The 23,467-nt window shown below is 38.1% G+C and overlaps 1 long non-coding RNA gene across 1 annotated transcript; it reads right to left on the bottom strand.

The window, feature by feature from the left end:
• Positions 1-1,579: 1,579 nt before the first annotated feature.
• LOC124357704 lies at positions 1,580-23,105 on the bottom strand. The gene is made up of 4 exons (XR_006921968.1): positions 22,948-23,105; positions 20,438-20,708; positions 18,820-18,879; positions 1,580-1,728 (listed from the first exon to the last, which is right to left on the bottom strand). It is a non-coding gene; the product is annotated as an uncharacterized LOC124357704 (long non-coding RNA).
• Positions 23,106-23,467: the final 362 nt, after the last annotated feature.

The following is a 23,467-nucleotide window of genomic DNA, read 5'->3' as shown; positions in this document are numbered from 1 at the left end:
CGACCACTCGAACCTCACTTGAAACACGGCTCGGAGCCGGAATTAAAGATTGGGACCGCAGCCCGAAACAAAGTTAGGGCCAGATACTCATTATCACTTTAATTTTCCAACAACACTATCCACAATCAGCTTAGCCTTAAAAACAATAAAATTATTATTACTACTGACAATTATAGAGACCTTACCAAGAAAATCAGTAAAAGAGAAAACAGCAACTCTCGTCTGTGCAATCACTGTCTTTGTTGTATACAGGATTCTAACGATAGCAAAGTTGTTTTCTGCAAAAAATAAGGTGCTTTGGAAATTAACTAGATCATATTTTTTAAATCAAGCATTTAAAAATTAGGCTAATCTTATATTTTAAAACGCCACTTTTATCTCGTGAATAATTATTGGACTGTATAAATATTTAAAATAGGTGTTCAGTACAGAAAATGTGTTTTTAACTACTTCAAACACTAAAATAAATTAAAGTTCGTTTTATATATATATACCATTGTGTTAAAAACCTACACCAAAAAGGGTGGATTGGTAGTTTGCTTGATTCAGTATTTAAATTTTATTTTGTTTTATTATCTGACTAGTTTTGTAAACGAATTTTAAAAGAAATGCACTTTTATAGACCATTTTAATTTTTTTCATATTTACTTTTTTGAGTCAGGATTATAAAATTATATTTTATTTGTAAAAAATTTAATATTTTCTAAGTTTCTGAGAACACTTTATAAAAAATTGCTTATGAACACGTTTAAAAAAAAAAATTAAATGGTTAGATTTTTAAACTTATTTGGCTGCTTGTTCTGTATCTATGTTCAACACCCAGTTTCTGACCCTTGAGTCTGCAATGGTGGTACTTGGAGTAGGGTAAGATTTTTAAGAAGGATTCGTCATCAACATGAATGGACAGAACATAATGTTTTAAGATGAGTGGGTTAAACGTTCCAACTCCTTCTATGTCCAACAATAAACACCCAATTTCTGATACCTGAGAGTTTTCAATAGTGGTATTTGCATTATGGTATGACTGTAAGAAGCTTTAATTCTCATCATGAGTGGACAGAACATAATGTCTCAATATCAGTGGGTCAAATGCTACGACTGCAACTATGTTCAACAAACACACAGTTTCTTGACCTTTAGACGTTGCAATGGCGGTATTTGAAATATGACGTGACAGTAAGAAAAGAAATTGAAAATTAAACATATAAAATTAAAGCTAATACATAACAATAAAAATTATTTTTTACAAAACGTTTTTTTAAATGTGAGTGAGAGGATACTCATGTGCAGAGACTCTAATTTACTATATAGTACTAAGGTATTATATAGTATTTTATACTAAGGTCTAATCTATCTGATTTTTACTCATTATCCTAAATAAAAGAATAATTGAATTAATTATTTTTGTAATGCTATATATCTTTCTTTAAACGTGATACAGTCAGATAGGAAATAATATCACCTGATGTTCTTAAAAGACTAACCTTTTTTGGCAGTTCAGTATTGGCCTTACAATTTTAGTATAAAGTGTACATAAGAATGAAAAGAAAACAAACATAAAGACTCACCTAATGTTTGTGTTAATAAAGGGTACAAAGGGTACTTTGGCTTGTATTGCTGATAAATTCCGTCTGAAGTTTGTAACACTTATCCTGTAATCAACTTCAAAGCAAGCAGGTAAGCAGTTACAATCTTGATACGTGGATGTATCTGGATCCAGAGATGTAACTGAAAAATGTACATGTATTATAAAAAAAATCAGTACATATTTCCATACATAAATATGCGAGAACATGAAGTATATTTTTCGAATTTCGAAGCTTTACCAACTGACTAAACAAAAAAGTACGTTATTGTGGGTGATTTTAATGTCGAAGCAGTAAACAACAATCACCTATCCACCAAAGTAACTGCTAACACACAATCGAATATTGACAATAACGTTACTAACGTCTCTAGTGTCGCAGTGTCCTTTGGTCAATCTCTGATCACTTTGGCCAAGGGGCTATTTATTATCAGAGGTAAACTAGTCACAAAAGAACCAAACATTATAAAAAAGGCCAGGCTCTCATCAACATCTCCCTTTTCAAAGAAAATTCGAATTTTCTAAATTCGTTACAACTTGTAAATCGTCAGTCTTAAACTTTTACTGATTATTTAAATTTCCACTTCAATACCTGATGTCATACTAAAATAGTTTGTACAAAAAAGGGACAAAATACTTGGATCACAAAAGGCATCTTTGGTTCAAGAGAAAAACTTAAATTTTTCAGACATTAATAGAATTACTAACAATGAAGAGTTTAAAGCTTTTTTCAAGTTTACAAAAGAACTTATAGAAAAGTGATTATTGCTGCAAAAGCGTATGCTGTTACAGGTTGGACAAGCAGTAAGGTAAAGGATTTATTGAAGCCCGTCGTTCTGTGGCGAGGAATACACAGAGTGGAAGAGCCAGAACGAATATGCCTTGAGCTACTCACAGTTATATATTCAAAGTCGCGTGCAAGTTACGGAGGTCAAGTATATAGTATCGTGTGTAACATCGATGCAACTCGCATATGTCTTTGGTACGATTGTTAAAGTATATTCAGTTATGTATAGTAAGCAGAAACGTGCTCCCACGGTAGATTAAATATAAATGCAATAGTTTTGGTTCGCTGTAGTATGTCACTTAGTTGCTGTCACTTATGGATTTTGCTGTAATAACAACGCTGTAATAGTTAAAATGTGAATATGTCAATGACGTAGTCAGTAAACGTTCTACACGACACGGTAGAAACGACTGTATTATTTTTAGTTGATGTATCACTGCAAATGCCCTGTTACAAGTATTAATCACTGTGTCAGTACATCCAAGAGTTTTGTTGATAAACAGTAAGCTTTACACTTTGCCGAAGTGAGGTAAAAATGTTTCAGTAACTTTAATATTCGGTACGGTTTCATTACTCAAAGAGTTTAGCAAAGAATAGTGTCTAATTAATATACGAGTAGGTTTATATTTGCCTGAGTTAAGTTTGAGGCCATGATTTATTGTTCACTGTACAATACGTTCAATGTCTTTACTGATTTTGTTGGAAGTTTCATCAACATCAGTAACTTTAATGTGAGTATATATTTGTAGATCGTTAGCGTAACAGTGAAATCAAGTATATTTAAGTAGGTACTGTACTAATGTCGTTTATTTAAATAGTAAACAGTAATGGGCCTAGTATGGACTTCTAGAGCACAACACAAACAACAGGCATCCAGTCAGATATCTTTCGAGAATCTCTCACACAAATTGTTACCGGCCACCTAGGTAAGATCCCGTCCAACATAATGCGACATTAGAAAAACCAACATCAAGAAGATGAGAAGAATCTACATTTGCACTGCTTGCGGTCCATGGATTATCAGAATGATGTCGTCATTGATTATCAAGGGTGCTATATCAGTGCTGTGGCATTTACAGAACCAGATTGAAATATATTGATTATATTGTTACAAGACAAAAATCCAGAATTTGAGACAACAGTGCGTTCCAAACCTTTAGAAAGAGCAGACAGGATACTAATAGGTCTCTAATCTTATGGAAGATTTGGGAATGGGATCTTATTACGTGTATAAAAAAGTGCACATTTCCATGAAAATGAACAAACCAGAAGTCAGAGACTTGTTAAAAACTCATCGTGATAATCGGTAGAATACTAAATAGAATTTTTTTTACAAGAATAATACATGTTATCAGATCCAGTTGCCTTCTAATCCGACGGATAAATGTTAAAACATCGAGTTGCGCGACAGGTTTAAAACGAAACTGTACAATAAATGTGATTGTTGTTCAGTTAAAAAAAAAAATGCTTAGGAATGCGTCTATGTTCTTTGTAAATTGCCGACAAACGTAAAGTACCTTCGTTTTTCGTGTTTAACCTTAAATTTAGCTTCCTTATACATTTTCAAAATAATATTCATATCTATACTATATACCATGGCTTGTGTCAATGATAAAGCCTAAACAAATTGAAATTGGGCCACAACTTATTCTTATAAGTATTTCAGCTGTTTGTTGGTCAGCTCGGTATGCTATTATGTTCCAATACGGCAACAGTTCAAACTTAAAAAAACACAACTTCGTTATTGATGGACCTAAACGAAAAATGTTCTGGAATTCCTATTGAGCCGGGGCTCAGTTTGGACAATTTATTTTTGTCTTTTATTTTGCCCACCTCGGCCACTCTTGTCAGTCGGTGGGGGAGTCACTCCGTCAGAGTATTTGATTTTGAGATCTTCAGCTGACTGACAAAACAGTTTTTAACCTAGTGTTTTCTAGTCCGCTATTTTTCTTCGAATTGTTTGTTCAAAAAGTTTTATTTAAGTGTTTTTTAATTATTGTTTTTAACTTTTTACCGTGTTTAGATTGTATTTGTTTGATTAATTCACAAGATTCGTTCACACAAGAAATTTGATGTTCAATTCAAATATTGTAAACAAAGGCTTAACCTAAAATGTTTTTAAACCTACTCCTACCGCTATGACAGCCAGCCAGGCTAATGAATTGTTCCCGCTCGGACAAAGTTCGACGTTAGACATGAATGAGAAATGCGTAACTGTTCCTCTTCCCGATAACAACAACGACTTCGTGAATCCAAAAAAGCGACATATTACTAAAACTGCAAATGCTTCTCCACCTCCTAAGAAGTACTACCTCGATGTGAGTGAGATTCATTCAAAAAACCGATTCAAGATACTTGAACCAACCCATACCAATGTTGCAGATCATAGCTACTGTCTTCCTTCCTCAACAACAAGGACATGAAATGGAACAAGGATCTCCTGATGATATAAAGAAAAATAAATCACGATCTAAGATCCCACCAATATTTTTGCGTGACGTAAATAACCACCAAGAAATTAATAAAAGATATTAAGTGTAATGTAATATCAAGTTATCACAACTGAAATCAAAGCTAAATCGATCAAGATAAACCTAACAGAAATAAATGACTACAGGAAACTAACTAACTTTTATGAAAACAAATCAAGTAAAGTTTTTCACGTTTTAAACCTTCCCAGGACAAAAACCTTGAAGTGATCATTCGTAATGTTCCCTACTCTCTAACTGACGAAGAAATCAATCAAGAGTTATGTGACATGGGTTACCCGACCATTAAAGTATCAAGATTGTTCAACAAAAACAAAAGTCCAATGCCACTCTGTTTTGTAGAGCTGGAGAATTCGGAAAGTGGTCGTGATATTATGAACCTTGAACAATTGTTTCACGCCATAGTTAAAGTGGAAATTAAAAGGAAGTCAAAAAACATCCCACAGTGTCTGAGATGCCAAGACTTTGGTCACACAAAAAACTTCTGCAAACTGGACCCTCGCTGTGTGCGGTGCTCGGGATCCCATCTCTATTCAGACTGCCCGGTCAGTAAAGAAAACCAAACCAGTGTGTGTTAACTGCGGCGAGGAACATACTTCAAATTACAGGAGGTGTAAATACTACCAGGGCTCAAGCAGAAATTGACCGGTCGCAAGAAATCCTCCATAGGGAACGACCAAGAATCTCGTCCACAAGTTACAACGACACGACCCGAAAACTCAACGAACCTAGGGAAAACTCAACCAAAATCATCTCCACCTCGATCTCCGTTGAATATGAACTCCCCCAGCTATGCTGAGGTGGCTCATCCGTCCGTACCGTCCGTACATTCCTTCAACTGCAAACTCCGTAGAGGATCCACAATCTCTGGAAGCAGGTAACATCTCAGGGTCTTGACGAAATAATAAGCAATGTAGTAAAAAATACTCATACCCCAGTTGAAAAAGGTTATTCAGCAGGTTAATTGCTTCTTTCTTTAAAAATGCCCGTGACTAACAATCAGGCCCCAACTCTCTTTAAAAACTTAATTGTTCTCAATTGGAATGCCAATGGCTTTGAAAGACAAAAAAACATCTCTTTACAGATTTCCTAGTAAGACATAATATAGATGTTGCATGTGTCCACTGAAACTCACTTCCTGCCCAATGATAAATTTAAAATAAGTGGCTATTCTATTTACAGACAGGACCGAGTGGCTCCTCATGCCTCTGGGGGTGTCGCAATTTTGATCAAAAAGAAACATAAAACACCACGAATTTCTTGCTCCCCATTACAAAGTTTAGAAGCTGTTTCCATAAAAATATTTTTACAAAATGGACTCAACTTTTCATTAGTATCAGCATACTTACCTCCTAACAAACGTTTTTTGTTGATGAAGATTTTAATAGGATTCTCTATAATAATAGTCCTCCTACTATTTTAATGGGAGATCTAAACAGTAAAAACACTTTATGGGGATGTCGCACTAATAACCCAAAGGGTAATAAATTGAATGACTACTTGATGCGTACAACTATTAATATATCTGCTCCTGTAGAACCAACATTTTATCCGTGGCAGAGAAACCAGCAACCTGACATATTAGATATTGTTTTGTTTAATAATTTCAATGAACCGATAGTACAGCAAACCTTTATGCGAGTTAACGTCTGACCACTTACCAGTAATTGTAACTTTTTCAATTAAACCCGATTTTACCAATCCCTCCATTGAAACTAATAAATGGTAAAGTTGACTGGGCTGTATTTCATAACGAATTAGAAACTAATATTATCTTGCCGAATTGTTTACAGTCTTTCGAAGATATTGACAACTGTGTACTACAATTCACTGAAGCTGATTAAAAATTCGGTTAAAAAAGCAGTCGCAAAACAATCACAAACCATGTTTTGTCCTAATCGCCCTCCGCAAAGAATTCTTAATTTAATTAAAGAAAAACATGTTTTTAGGAGACGGTGGCAGAGACACAGGCATCCAGAAGATCGCATGCAGCTTAACAGGCTCATCAGGAAAATAAAATCAGAATTAGATATTTTCAAAATTAATGACTATCAGAAATATTTGAGTGAAATAAACCCAGGCGATAGTTCAATGTGGCTGGCAACCAAAAGAATTCTCACGAACGCCTTCTACGATCCCTCCCCTTCAACAAGGCCAGGAGACGTACCAGAGTGACTCTGAAAAATGTGAGGTTTTTTGCGAATTATTTTGAAAATGCTTTTTTCCCCTAACCCTACTGTTAATTTGCAAACTGAAGATGAAGTCAGACAGGTTTTTAAATAGCACAATCTTATCTGCTGAGCTTCCCACTCAGTATATCACAACATCTGAAATTAGAAATGTTATCCAATACCTACCGTTGAGGAAAGCTCCTGGTATGACTTGATAACAAACTTAATATTAAAGGAACTCCCGCCAACAGCCCATCAGCTATTAAAAACTTTATTTAATACATGCCTACACGTTGGTTTACTTTCCTAAATCCTGGAAACATGCAGAAGTTATTGGTTATCCACAAGCCCGGTAAGCCTGTTAGAAATCCCTCTAGTTACAGACCCATCAGCCTACTACCCACTCTGGCAAAAGTATTTGAAAAGCTAATACAGAAGAGACTATGCAGATTCATTGAAGATGCTCAATGTATTCCTCCCCACCAATTCGTCGGTTTTTAGGGCAAAACATTCTACTACGCAGCAACTTGCGAGGTTAACACAAACAATAGTGCAAGGTTTTGAAAATAAAAGACACTCTGCTGCTTTGTTTCTGGATGTTGCTCAGGCCTTTGACAAAGTATGGCACAAAGGCCTTCTGTATAAGCTATTTCAAACTGGACTTCCAAATTACTTGCAAAACATCATCGAATCATTTTTAGAAAACCGGACTTTTTCAGTAAAAATAAAATTCTACTCATTCCACTGTTCGACAGATCCGAGCTGGTGTGCCACAAGGCTCAATTTTAGGACCTATCCTGTTTAATATGTTCATGCATGACCCTACCCATTCCAGCTCATTCTACGCTTGCTCTTTTCGCTGATGACACTGCCTTGATTTCCCAACATCAAGACATTGACACAGCAGTTGACATGCTTCAGACTGATACAGACCTACTGTTGGATTGGTTCGTTAATTGGAAAATCGCACTTAACCCTCTAAAATGTGAAGCGAAAAATATTTCGCTAAGAAAAATTCAATCCCTTAAGGAATATAGAAATTCAAGATAACATCATAACCATGGAATGAAAATGACAGAACTGTTAAATTATTTGGGGTGTCTTATTAGACTCTAAACTTACTTATAAACAGCACATAAATTCAAAATTAAATCAAGCAAACACAAGATTGGCACAAATGTACCCAATTATCAATAGAAGATCATCTCTTAAACTTTAAATGCGCTCTTTTAAATCTACCAAGGAATAATTCAGACCCCTCTTAACTTATGCTTGTCCAGTTTTGGGGTCCTTGCCTCCATAAATCAAAAATGAACAAACTTCAAGTATTCCAAAACAAGTTTTTGAGAATAGCAACAAATTCTCCATGGTTTTGTTAGAAACCGACAGATTCATAATGAATTAGAAATTCCGACATCTGTGACTACATCCGAAAACTAAGTGCTACATTTCTAGAAACTCTGGACCAATCAACAGGTGCTGTCCATTTTAAACATTGGCCAAAGAACTGTCAACAGAAGACTGAAAGCACGTCTTGTTCAAGACATTTTATTATAATTTGAAACTTACATTGTTTGTCAAGTACTAATTTTATTGTTTATTTTCTGTTAACTGTATATGTTATAGGGTGTCTCCATTGGAGCAAACCCACTAATGTTAATATTTTCTATGTTCTTCTGTTCTCTATGATTCAAACTTCTGTGTATAATTATTTACTTGTAGTAATTGAACCAGAAATAAAGCTTTTGAAAAAAAAAAAAAAAAAAAAAAAAAAAAGTATTGATTTTCTGCCTGGTTGAGGTCAGCTGGTTGACCTTGACTAATTTACCGACCAGCTGTTCACCGGCACCGGCACTGGCTCTGGCTACTGTTCGGAGCGGTCAGACACGTTCGGAGAAGCTTACTGTGTTTCTGGCTGTTCTCTGTTCTTCCGTTTCTCCATGGCTGGCTAATTTCACCGACTTTCGGCAGGTAATTGTCTTTTTCACTCTCTTTACTTAATTAGTTGGCGGTTTTTCTCTCCCACCCAGACACATATTTTCGTTGATTAGTTATAAGTAGTTTTATATATATTATTTTGTAACTGGTGTTCCTCGTGTACGTGTTCGTGTCGCAAAGTGTTCTATCCTGTCTTTTCGTACGTTCTAAATTTGTTAATTTATTTACTATGCAAGTTAAGTTTTTATATTTTTTGCTCTAGTGCTTTCTAACTGATCCGTTCGGCGAACGGAAATTATTTATTCCGTGTACACGAGACTTTGATTTTTTTAGTGTAAGCGAGACGGTACAGACTTTGCAAATTTTTGTTACCTCGTGTTTTTGTGTTGCGTGCAAAATTAGGTGGCAACATTCATGATTTCAATTTTATTATTTAATTATTGCCTTTATAGTAGCGTGAACTGATTGGAATTTAATTATTGTTATTTGGGAAATAATGTAATTGTTATTATTTGTAAATTATATAATTATTATTAGGCCTACCTTACTATTAATATTTTTAATAGCAAAATGTAAATTATTATAATATTATAATATAATGATTAAAATCCAGCGAATTATAGTTACAAGTAATTGTTATCACGCTTAATCATTTAGTATGGCTGTTCTAGCCTATAATAAATGTTTATATATTTTGAAAATTTGTTTTGTTTGTAATATTTAATATTGTCACCAAGTAGTGTATCTTTTAATACTTGGTGTCTTGAGTTATTTTTAGGAAACAGTTTTTCAATACTTAAAAGGTACTGTTAGTTACAGATTGTTATTTTTTTTTAATTGTTAAATTTTAAATATTTTATTATACTTTGGCAAACATAATTAAGTTTTTTTATTATTTCTCGGGGTTGTAGTAAAGTTTGTTCTGAATATCTACTGGTTATGTTGGGATTCTATAGGGTCCCCGTGAGTGCCGTCAGCGGGACTGGTGCGGCGAGTCTGCCCGAACAACTGAAAAATTGAATGCCCGCGCCCTGCCAGCGCTATTGGATCGGCATCCCAACCGGAGTGTAGTGCTCCCATTCATTTCTTCTGTAACAAGGTTGGATTAAAAATGTTTTTTTTTTACTTCTTATACTGAACTTGCGAGGACTGGGGTGCAGGGAGCGCTGCCAGATGTTAGATCTGGAGGAGGGCCAGTACCTAGCCAGTATTTATTTAGTTAGTTACATGACCTGAAGGGGAGGATTTCATCTTTAATTCGGATTCGTGGAGGCTAACTAAGCCCCCGCCTCCTTCGAAAATTGGCTTTAAATATATTTTTTTTAATTTCGGCTACAAACTTGAAACAAAATTACTTTTCAAAAATAGTGGGCCTAGAAATTCTACAACCTTTTTTCCTCCCCTCAGTTCATAAAAAATTTACCTGTTAAAAATTTTATATTTACCACCGCCGTACCTGATATATGTTATTTATAGACCAAATTTCTATTTATTGTGTTTATATTATTATAATTATTTATTATGTTATTGTCATTATTGGAATTATATTTATTGATGTTATTTAGTTTTTAAGTTACGCGTCGTGCACCGTGGTGCTGCATAATTGTATTTTGCATGGAAATGTTTGCCACCTACTAATTATACTCGTATTTCTTCTTGTACTCGAAATCTTGTCTCGTTTTTGGTCTCTTCCCACTAGTGGCATGTGATTGTTTTTTTTTTATGATTTGCTCCGAGTTTGGGAGGGGCGCGCTTCCGAGACCTCCTGTCTTTTTCGCTAACCTCGGAACAAAATGGTAGCAGAGCGTGGTTACGTGTTTTTACCCTCTGCGGGCCCGGGGTTTTTGTTTTGCCACTGGTGGTGAGAGGAGAGGAGTTGAAGTTAGTATTTTGTGACTTCCTGCGCCTGTGCCGTCTCGCTGAGCTATTTTTCGCTGATTTACAGGAAGTGTGTGAACTTATTTATTTTCTGATTATTGTTACTTTTGTGTGTTTTTGTTATATCTTGTCTTCATTGTTTTTTTTCTGGTTTTGTTCTGGTACGGCGTAGTGTTTTTTGTTGTGGTATTTTGGATTCGCTGCCGTGTTTCGTGGACGGCAGGAATTCTGGGGACCCTGCTGAGAGTGTTGTTTCACTGCGTTATTACTTGTCGCCTTAGTTGTTTGCTTTGTTAGTCGTTGACTTCTAGTCAGTGTGTGTTACTTGTTAGTCTGTGTCATTTATTTATTTATCATGCCTGTCTCTCTGGTGCCTGAATACTTGTTGAAGGAGGATCTGCATTTTGAGTTGTTGGCTCGTGGGCTTACTCCGGGTTCCGACTGCGAGTCCATGCGGAAGCAACTGCGTGATAATATGGAACTGGACACGACCTGGCCTAGAGATTTGACGTTCCAGAAGCAGAGGCCTTATTTTGGAGGCTAAGTTGGAGACGTTTGAGAATAGTCAGGAGGACTGTGTTGGAGTCGCCGCCTACTGGACGAGAGAGGGCTAGGTATTTGTCCCGGCTTACCCATCTACATATGAGGCTGTCGCTACTTAGAGCCAAGCTTACCAGTTCTGGTGATAAGGAGTGGTTGGAGGAACGCGTCACCTTGTTGACGGCCTGCTGACTGTAACTCGAGAGGGACGAGGGGCAAAGGGGGCTCCTGAAAAAACTTTGTCTGCGATTGACTCTGCTGCGGCTGTTAAGGGTGAATGCCGGATCCCTGGGTCAGTTGTTGCTGATTTTGATGTGGGCGTGGCGTCGGGGGTGTCTGGTGTGGACGGGGCCCGGGGCCTGTGACCCAAATGCCTGCTGGATCTGGGGGACTGGGACTGTGGTGACGGGATCCTTTGTTCAGTATCACAAGCTTCCGAACCCACTTACCCCGTTGCTGCAGCGACTACCAACGGTGGATGGTCTAGATACTGAAGCCTTGCTGCGGTTTCTTTCTGAGATCCTGCGACTGCATGACTTGCCTGGTCTTCAGGGAGCGAGCTTCCTGCATGTCATCTCTCCGTTTTGTAGGCCACCTTTGGGTGACTGTCTGGTTCGAGTTCTCCAGAGGGGTGGTACCTGGATGATTTTCATAGGAGGCATTGGATTTCTTTGTTCCTGGTCAGTGGAGGGAACGTCTCCGTGTGGAGAAATTCTTTAGGCCTCAGGGCAACGGAGAGAGTTTGGCTAAGTTTGTGGCCGAGGTGAGGGACACTGATAGGGTGTTAATAGGCCTCAATATCCCCCGAAAGTACTGTGGTCACCACCATTCTTGAGGGTCTCAATCCTGAAGAGAGGTCCCCGTCTAGTTTTTTGCTGTGGTCGCCCTTCCACCTTTTCTGAACTGGACCGTCTGTGCATTGCTTCGCGCAGCGTGCAGTTTGCTGACCGGCAGAGGGCGGAGAGGAACAATCATCGTTCCATCCAGCCCTCCAGGGCTGTCACGGCCGTACAGAATCCCGTGGATGGGCCACATCACTCTGGTGGGCTTTCATCCACCCATCTGCTATGCCTGTGGTGAACGAGGTCATACTCGTCGGGAGTGTCCTAGGAGATATCGCACTGGTCCAAAAAACTAGATCAAAGGGGGTTTTCTCTGAAGTTCCCCCGAGGTCTAAGAAAAAATTTCAAAAAAAAATAGTACCTGTGCGAAAAAATTATGATTAATAGTTTGGACACTATGAGCCTAGCAGAAAAGGGAAACCTAACGGCTTAGGACAGCATCTTCGGTGTGCCCTTATATCAATATCTTAGTGGGAGACTCAGTGCATAAGGCCCTAGTTGATTCCGGGTCAGCCTGTAGGTGGTAGAGGGCCTCATCTCTTCCCGTCTTTTTGAAGCCATTTCAAGGTTAGTTTGGTGAAGCACACCGAGGAGTCTTCTTTAACTTGCTGGACTGCTTCTAATTCCCCTCTTCCAATTTCGAAGAAGGCTTCAATCAAGTTTAAGGTTGAATATTTTTTCATGGGTGTGGAGCTTCCTTGTGGCCCAGGACCTGAGTATGGATTGTATTTTGGGGCGGATTTTATTCAAAAGACTGGTTTGGTGCTGGATCTTCAGGCGGGCCAGTCTTATTTCAAATTCAATCGGCGAGTGTCAGTCCCCTTTTCTGATAAATGCAAATCGACGCCGCAGGTTGTGGAGGTGGAGTGTGAGGAAGGTTCTGCCCTGGGGACCCGTTCGGTCACTTGGATGAGGAGCAAGCTGGGGTTCTCCGTGAGCTTTGCTCAAGATTTCCGGAGGTCCTCACACCCAAGCTCGGTTCTACCCATCTCATTGAAATTATGAAATTCGTCTGACTGACACTCAGCCAGTACGCTCCCACCCATACAAGTTGGCTCCCTCCAAAGATGGAGGTTATGCGTGGTATCATCAAGGATCTCTTGGATCAAGGAGTTATTGAGCCCTCAAACTCATCGTATGCCAGTCCAGCGTTCTTGGTTCCAAAGCCTAATGGAAAACATCGTATGGTGGTTGACCTAAGAAAACTTAATGCCAAAATTGAAATAGACTCAGTGCCTCTCCCCGATCTCCATTCTGCTTTTGATTGGTTCGGTAAGGCCAAATTTTTCACTATATTTGATTTGAACCAAGCATATCATCAGATTCCGTTGAAGAAGGAATCACGTCCCTCTCACGGCCTTCTGTGTTCCGTGGAATTTGTATCAGTACCGATCTGTGCCTATGGGGGCTAGCTGTGGGGGCCCAAACGTTAACTATGTTGCTTGACTCCATCTTCCACGATGTGAAGTTCAGATATGTCTTTAATTATCTTGATGACCTTCTGGTCTACAGTGAGTCTTTCACGGAACACGTTAAACATCTGAGGAGGTCTTGGTTAGGTTGGGTAGGGCTGGCCTTACAGTCAATCCGGAGAAGGTGTCTTACGCCAAGTCTGAAATATCGTTTCTCCGGTCACCTCGTGTCGTCTAGGGGTGTATCTATAGACCCTGCCAGGACCCAAGGCATTCGGGATTTCCCTCCTCCGAAGGATGCCAAGGGTGTTGCCAGATTCATCGGCATGGTTAATTTCTACCGTAGGTTTATTCCTGACTTTGCCGAGGTGGCCGCCCCTCACTGAACACCTTAAAGAAGGAAAGACGCAAAGTTATCGTTTGGGGTGAAGATCAAGAACGTGCTTTTCAACTGCTTTAGGGAGGCCATTATTCCAACCTCCTGTGCTGCGAATACCGGACTTTAGTAGGCCCTTCATCTTGCAGACTGACTCCTCCTCATCCTGTGCTGTAGGAGCTGTGCTTTCTCAAGAATTCGACGGTGCTCGGCAACCTATAGCTTTTGCATCTAGGACTTTGACCTTCAGGAAAAGAAAACTTCTATTTATGAGCTGGAGTGTTTGGCGGTCGTTTTCGGCATGGATAAGTTTCGGAGGTTCCTAGAGCATTCCGAATTTCTGCTGAAAAACTGACAATCAGGCTCTTTCCTGGCTATTGGCCCATCCTCGACAACTCGGGAAAGATTGGTCGCTGGGTTGTCAAAATTGCGGCCTTTAAATTCAGGGTGCAGCACATTCGCGGCACCCAAAAACGTCGTCGCCGATGCTCTTTCTAGAATGGTATCATCTACCCAGCGATCCTGTTGATCTCAAGCACCGTTGTGTGGGACTGTGATGTTGGATTTCCCTGCTGCCTTTGAGAGTTTTTGGCTCTCACCAACTTCAAAGACCCGAGTTGTCAAACATCATTAGTGAGCTCCAGGAGGGAGAAGCCCACTCTCCTTACTTCTTGTCCAAGGGTGTCCTCTGCTGTCGTGCCCGACGCGGAGGTGGTCCCAAGATTGTTCTGCCGAGTGCCCTCATAACACCGATGGTCCTTTTCCCTATTTTCATGTTTCTCCCGTGGGCGGTCATTTAGGGATTCACAAGACCATCGCTAAAATCAGAGATAAGTTTTATCTGGAAGAGTATGGACAGAGACATTGCTGGTAGAGTACGAGCTTGTCATCTTTGCTCGGTCAGTAAACCAGCACAAAATACCAAAATTAGGACTTCTTTCCTCCGAGGGTGGCGGAGCGGCCTCTTGAAAAGGTGTTCATTGACTATGTGGGGGACCCTTTCCCCGTAGCAAGTCAGGGGAACACCTCCCTGCTTGTCGCTGTGGATGCTTTCTCTAAGTTTGCTGGTTGATTCCTCTTAGGAGTGCCACGGCGTCGCTCACCGTCAAGGCACTCAAGTCCCGCCCTTCTACAGAATTTTTGGAGTGCCCGCGACCACCTTCGTCTCAGACAACGGGACACAATTCGTGTCGAGGGAGTTTCATCGCTTCTGTTTTTGGGTCATGGAATCAAACATGTTACGACATCTCCTTACTACCCCCAGCCTTCTCATGCTGAGCGGTTTCAACCGCAATCTGAGGAGCCGCCCCTCATCGCTTATCACGCTGAGAAACAAACTACCTGGGATGAAAAACCTGAGCTGGCTTCAGTTAGCCTTCAATTCTGCTCTTCACGAAAGTCATGATTCCACGCCTTTCCAGGTCATGTTTAGTCGTCCTCCTTCTGATCCCTTGTCTAATCTCTGGAGTCTGGATAGTCTTCTACCAGATGCCTGGTACTCCCAATGTGAGTGACACTTGGGAAGGCAGTCAGGGTTAAGCTCCTACAGTCTAGGGAAAGGGTGAGGAGAAAATTCAATAAGGGACGTATTGCTAAACCCCTTCCAGGTGGGGGATCTTGTCTTTTGTAAGGCCCATCCGGTCAGTTTCGGCCGTGGATAAACGGGCAGCCAAACTTTGCTATCGGTGACAGGTCCTCACCGGATTCTTCGTTTTCTCTCCCCAGTTACTGCTGAGTTGGTTGATCCCGTATCGGGGAGGTTGTGGCGGAAGGCCCACGTTTCTCATCTGAAGGCCTTCCGTGGTGATACCTCTGGTCATGCTCTGGATACTGGTGCGGCTGCGGGGGTGTCCGGGGACTGATCACCCCTGGTTTTCCCTGTGGTGTCGTTTTACTCTCTTTCTATTTTCTTCTTTCTCCAAGAGAGGCGCCTCTCAAAATTTCAGGAGGATCGTGTTTTTGTCTGCCTCCTGCTCAGGACTTCGTTTCCTGTTAGGGTTCTCGACTTCCCGTTTTCCTGTGCCAGAGCTTGTTGGTTCTTCTTTCAGTGGGGGAGAGGTTTTGTTTGGGTTGCACCCTTTTTAGTGGGGGAGGTTGAGCCGGGGCTCAGTTTGGACAATTTATTTTTGTCTTTTATTTTGCCCACCTCGGCCACTCTTGTCAGTCGGTGGGGAGTCACTCCGTCAGAGTATTGATTTTCTGCCTGGTTGAGGTCAGCTGGTTGACTTGACTAGTTTATACCGACCAGCTGTTCACCGGCACCGGCACTGGCTCTGGCTACTGTTCGGAAGCGGTCAGACACGTTCGGAGAAGCTTACTGTGTTCTGGCTGTTCTCTGTTCTTCCCCGTTTTCTCCATGGCTGGCTATTCACCGACTTTCGGCAGGTAATTGTCTTTTTCACTCTCTTTACTTAATTATAGTTTGGCGGTTTTTTCTCTCCACCCAGACACATATTTTCGTTGATTAGTTATAAGTAGTTTATATATATTATTTTGTAACTGGTGTTCCTCGTGTACGTGTTCGTGTCGCAAAGTGTTCTATCCTGTCTTTCGTACGTTCTAAATTTGTTAATTTTATTTACTATGCAAGTTAAGTTTTTATATTTTTGCTCTAGTGCTTTCTAACTGATCCGTTCGGCGAACGGAAATTATTTATTCCGTGTACACACTTTGATTTTTTTAGTGTAAGCGAGACGGTACAGACTTTGCAAATTTTTGTTAGCTCGTGTTTTGGTGTTGCGTGCAAAATTAGGTGGCAACATTCATGATTTCAATTTTATTATTTAATTATTGCCTTTATAGTAGCGTGAACTGATTGGAATTTAATTATTGTTATTTGGGAAATAATGTATTGTTATTATTTGTAAATTATATAATTAATTATTAGGCCTACCTTACTATTAATATTTAATAGCAAAATGTAAATTATTATAATATTATAATATAATGAATTAAAAATCCAGCGAATTATAGTTACAAGTAATTGTTATCACGCTTAATCATTTAGTATGGCTGTTCTAGCCTATAAGTAAATGTTTATATATTTGAAAATTTGTTGTTGTTTGTAATATTTAATATTGTCACCAAGTAGTGTATCTTTTAATACTTGGTGTCTTGAGTTATTTTTTAGGAAACAGTTTTTCAATACTTAAAAGGTACTGTTAGTTACAGATTGTTATTTTTTTTAATTGTTTAAATTTAAATATTTTATTATACTTTGGGCAAACATAATTAAGTTTTTATTATTTCTTCTCGGGTTGTAGTTAAAGTTGTTTCTGATATCTACTGGTTATGTTGGGATTCTATAGGGTCCCCGTGAGTGCCGTCAGCGGGACTGGTGCGGCGAGTCTGCCCGAACAACTGAAAAATTGAATGCCCGCGCCCTGCCAGCGCTATTGGATCGGCATCCAACCGGAGTGTAGTGCTCCCATTCATTTCTTCTGTAACAAGGTTGGATTAAAAAATGTTTTTTTTTTACTTCTTATACTGAACTTGCGAGGACTGGGGTGCAGGGAGCGCTGCCAGATGTTAGATCTGGGAGGAGGGGCCAGTACCTAGCCAGTATTTATTTAGTTAGTTACATGACCTGAAGGGGAGGATTTCATCTTTAATTCGGATTCGTGGAGGCAACTAAGCCCCCGCCTCCTTCGAAAATTGGCTTTAAAATATATTTTTTTTAATTTCGGCTACAAACTTGAAACAAAATTACTTTTCAAAAATAGTGGGCCTAGAAATTCTATCAACCTTTTTCCCTCCCCTCAGTTCATAAAAAATTTACCTGTTAAAAATTTTATATTTACCACCGCCGTACCTGAATATATGTTATTTATAGACCAAATTTCTATTTATTGTGTTATTATTATATTATTTATTTATTATTATTGTCATTATTGGAATTATATTTATTGTTGTTATTTAGTTTTTAAGTTACGGCGGTGCACCGTGGTGCTGCATAATTGTATTTGTTGCATGGAAAATGTTTGCCACCTACTAATTATATTTCTTGTACTCGAAATCTTGTCTCGTTTTTGTCTCTTCCCACTAGTGGCATGTGATTGTTTTTTTTTTTTATGATTTGCTCCGAGTTTGGGAGGGGCGCGCTTCCGAGACCTCCTGTCTTTTTTCGCTAACTCGGAACACTATAAAACCTCCTAAATTTTTTCTAATAACAACTTGTGCATTTCATATAGTTTTCAAAATATTATTTACATATAAATCCCATAAGTATTTCCTTAGTCGTCAAGAACTGCCAATAGGAATACTGAAACAAGTTCAATCTCTGAACAAAAAAATGTATATAATAAATATTTCGGTCACGTTCATTGGTCAGATTGGTACGTCATATCGTTCCAAAATGGCGACCATGAAAATTTTAAATTCACAACTCAATTATCTAAGGAATTAAATAAAAAGTAAAAAATGTTCTGGAATGCTAATACATTCCCTTAACTCTTTATAGTAAAAATGTTTTAGTATCTCAAACGGTTGACAAATATTAATCACATGTAAACCCATAAGAAATAAATTATCAATATTTATGTTGGCTATTGAATAAATTTGAACCACGTTGTGGAAGATGTTAGGTACTGCAGCTTTTGTTTCACATGCGGAATTGTTCTGAAACGGCTATGCAGCAACTCATTGAATTACTCTAAATGTCTTGTAAACTAAGTTAATTGTACTATAATAGTAGGGATCATTTATATTTTATGTTAGAGTACTATGTGTAGAAAAAATCCAGTTGTTAATGAATAGTAATAATACTATTGATATTGTGTTGATTTATTAGCAATGTACTTACCTATACTATCCATGAAGCAGTTAATTGCTTCCATGGTACAAACAGGAATATCTCTTGTACCTGGTAAAGAATAACGTTCAAACAGTATTTTTCAAATTTCAAATACATTGGTCGTCAAGATGAATTTCTCTAGTAACGACTGCTCATAATCTTGGCGACATCAAAGTTGGCGCTACCAGCCTTTATACATGTAAAACATTTAATAATTACAGAAATACCGCACATAAAAATTACAGACCAAGGTCAGATGTAAATGGGTTCACCCAGTTCATATTAAAAATGATATTAAAGACTTCAAAAGACCCTTCAGACTCTGCCAAGTAACAAAGTATTTTTTTTTGGAAATCCAACGTTGCTGGAATAAGGTAGTCCTTCTTTGTCGAGAATATAAGTTCCACTCTGTCATGATGTCTTTCATAGATTACAATATTACAGAATTGGCACAGAGGTCCTATCCGTAATCGGTATAATACAGCACCTCTTACCACCTCGGTATATTGCGGATGGTGCGATTCAATTATTCCCGAAGTAACACTGTTCTTTAATATTTCAAACTTATTACTGGTAATTTCTGACCACGATCTCTGCCATTCATCTCACAATATATCATTTATAATGGCTGTCTAATCTGAAGCTACTAGGTGTTGAGTAAAGGGTGATAATCAGCCAATTCACATCTCGTGCAGCTTTCTCAGCCAGTTCGTTGATAGGGATTCCTGTATGACTTGGTACCCGTATAAGAACCACCTGGATATTACATATCGCCAGGTCACTCAGAGCGTTTTTATTGTTACAGATGATGAACTGTTTAGGGTATGTCAGTGATAGCCTGTAAGCTACTCAAGGAGTTACATCATTTTAATAGCCTACCAGTACAGGGATACATATTAGTGCTTTTCTAGTGGCTGTTAGCTCAGCTGAGAACACTGAGAAGGACACAGGCGGCAATCACAAAACCGGTGTTCCGTTCTCGCAGTCACAAAGGTACAAGTGGTATCAGACCCGTTGACCCGTCTGTGTATACAACGTTACAGTACCTCCACGTGCTTAGCTTTTCGCAGAACATGCTGCTTAGAATATTTTTGGGCATATTTGGTTTTATACCTCATAATTATATCAGTATGGTATCCCTTAGTATTCAATAACTTTCTGCCATTCAAATTTGTACTTTGTGTATGGTTTATTATTATTTATTTCATGGATAAGAGTTTTTAAATGGACTTAATAAATAATATTACAAGTTTTAACGATCATTAAAAATAAAATATCTGGTTTGACAAAAAGTATCAAACTTATTTAGTTGGCAGAAAAAAGTGAACGAAACGTTCTAGATGAACGGGTCTTTTGAAACACTCTGATCTACATAACTTGTTCACTTGACTGACCCGTTCGAATTGAACGACACATCTCTAATGGCCACTGCCACTGCACGGCTAACCTCAAAACAAAATGCAAGCTTCCTGGATACATCTATAGCTTGCTACATTAATAGCTATAGATGTAAAGTAAAAGTCTACGTTACCTTAATTTTGGACGGAGTTTCAAAATATTACATTAAAACAGAGCAAAAATATTAATTTAAGATTGCTAAAATAACCCTTATTAAGAAAAATATTACGTGGATAATAGAAAGGCACACAACCGCAGCGTGATAGCGATGCGTTACTTCCACATTCCAGGTCACAGTTTTTCTCTGTGTAGTACTGAAAATACTGAAGCGGCCTTTCATCTTCAAAAAAGCAACCTCTCAGTGTCGGGTCCCATCTTCTTAACTCCTCTTTAGTTGTTTTGATCTCTGGGACAATTGAGATGGTGGTCAAGCAATCAGTGCGCACGTATATCGAAGGATGAGAAAGGGTGGGCGCCTCTGCGGGGCTATGCAGAATCACCTGTAAACAATTATATTTTTGACACAATTATTGAGACTACATAATACCGTAAAAAATAAAAAAGTTACGTGTTGAAATGAGTTTTAACACCTTAAAATAAGCACTTTTCACATTATTTTAACATCAATGTTAAGAAAAATAGCAGCCTATATCAAATTATTAGTTCTAAAATTTAAATTGATATTAATTGAGGTTTTATGTTCCGCAAAATTGAAAGAACAAATTGTTCACTTTCAAACTTTATATTAATCACCAAAAACGTTTATATGTTTTCCACCTAAGAATTAATACTCATAAATAAACCACATCTAAACTGTGGCGGCAACCTTGAACCACGGGTACCAGCAACCGTGGCGGTCATCTTGAACCACGGATACAAGCAACCGTGGTGGCACCGTGAACCAAAGATAGAAGGAACAGTGGCGTCCATCGTGAACCAAGGATATAGCAACCGTGGTGGCCACCGTGAACCACGGATACTAGCAATAGTGGCAGTCACTGTGAGCCACGGATATTGAAACCCATGGTGGCCACAGTGAACCATGGGATACTAGCAACAGTGGGGCGACCGTGAACCACAAATATTAGTAACCACGGCAGTCACCGTGAACGAATTTTTGAAATTAGACAAAATTATTTTATATTAAACAAATAAGACGGATGAAATAAATTAATAATAACCTCACTTATTAAAAATACATATATATATGAAAGTAATAAATGAATTAAACATATATGTATCCTAAATATTGTACTAACATTGGACTTATAAGCTTTTGGAGGTGCACTGATCTGTTGCCGGTAGATCCGACAGCTAAGTCGCTGAATCGCTTCTTCTCGCTGCGTCAATCCACAAGACTCTTCCATCTCTGCTTTAAAGTGTTTCTACAACCCGTCACAGCCCTAGACGACGAGATGTTAACTTTGTTCAGGCTATTTTAATTTTTAAGCCGATGTTAAACTTAATTTAATTCTTACTCACCTTAAACCCATGACTTCCATAAAAGCAAGAGTCGTTAAAGTTTGGGATATTCAGATTGAGAAGGAAGTGAGCATCCTGATCATAGCCTCCTCCGCGGACCCTCCATGGCGGGCTCTTAAATATATCCTTGCCCCTGTATCCTCTGTCAGGACTCCAGATAATATCACCATTGTATTTCACTTGATGGGCATGATTAGGTAAACTGAAATTTCATTATTTGTTATATCTAGTTATCAAAATTAAAAACATAAGTCACTCCAAAATTGTTCACGGTTTAATCTTTTTACAGGTTTAAGACGACATGTGTACCATTGGATACGCGTACTGTCATAACTGTCGTCAATGGCTACATGTTGGGCTTTAAGTAAAGTGGGTTTTGTACCCGAAGGGTTACATGTTTAGCGCATTATACAATTAGTGGTTTTACGAATCCGCCTGTCTCTGTGGTTTATGAAATATGAAATATATTGCATATTCCTTCGGAGGCACGATCATTGCATTTTTGAGAATAACAATTTATAATATTTTAAGTAAAAGTTCTTGTAATTTATTTAATACAAAGGTTTAATCATTTGAACAGTATTTTAGATGCACGAAAATATTACTTTTGGGTTCATAACATAAAGTTAAATTACTGTTTAAACCAGGGAGGAAAAAAATAGAATTTTATTATTTCCTCTCTAGTTTAAACTAATAGCTTCATTTGTGCATTAGGGATGTTAGGTCGATTTAAACTCTCAAAAATGGTACCACTAATAAAGAAAACTAGCGTTAAATGGAAACTAAATGGAAACGAAACAAGATTAAGTAGCCTATTTACAGCGACTTCTACTGACATAACCTCAAAATGTACACGTGCGCTGCAAAGCTTCTAGAACATTCTAACGGCCAACATAACCTCAAATACGGAGCTGCACAAACTAAAAAAATATTATTACTTTAGAATGAGAAATAACTCAAAAACACGTAATAGATTGTCGTTTTGTGGTAAAGTCAAGTTTACTAACCTCTGATTATTATATAATTCATATGGAGTAACAATGCTATAATTCCGTTTATACAATACATTACATTTGTAGCCTACTAATATGTCTTTTATTGTGAAAACGGTACACGTCGAAAATTTGAAAAAAATCACAAATTGACTTAATTTTTTTGCTAAATTGTAAAGCTCTAACTGTACTTAAGTAATACACTTATATGGAAACGGGTATGATTGGAAACTGACAAGAGATAATAAAACAATAATATACTGACGAGGAGAAAATGGATTTCCGGAAGAGTTGATTGCCTGGAAGGCTATTGAAGGTGTAGCAAGCTCCTGAGGGCATAAGTGAGGGCTGGATAATACTGCAGATATTTATCACATATTTATTCAACCACCAAATATCAATCGTCTCATTGCAACTGTTCCAAATGTCCTGAAAATAAATGTAATTGATAGAGTTTCTTTTTAGTAAGATTAAGTTTATTTACATTTCAAACAGAGATTAAATAAACATTAAAAATACAGTAAATGATTGATAACCTGATGAGTTGACTCTGTACTTATATAAGAAAATATAACAGGATGACAAACTATTAATAATTTGGTTCATAGTGTATCTTGCTACTTAATTTTATATACATAAGAAGTTTTAGATAAACCTCTTTTTATAAAAGATTTACAATTTTATTGTTATAGATTTTATAAATGAGATTAAAGATTTGCAGAATTTTAATCGGAAACAAAATTCCGGTATATTGATTTACAATTATTTCATAACACACTTTCATT

The sequence above is a fragment of the Homalodisca vitripennis genome, chromosome 1 (assembly GCF_021130785.1).
Source record: "Homalodisca vitripennis isolate AUS2020 chromosome 1, UT_GWSS_2.1, whole genome shotgun sequence".
In the NCBI taxonomy this organism is placed as follows: domain Eukaryota; kingdom Metazoa; phylum Arthropoda; class Insecta; order Hemiptera; family Cicadellidae; genus Homalodisca; species Homalodisca vitripennis.
This window is presented reverse-complemented; position numbering and strand designations above follow the sequence as displayed.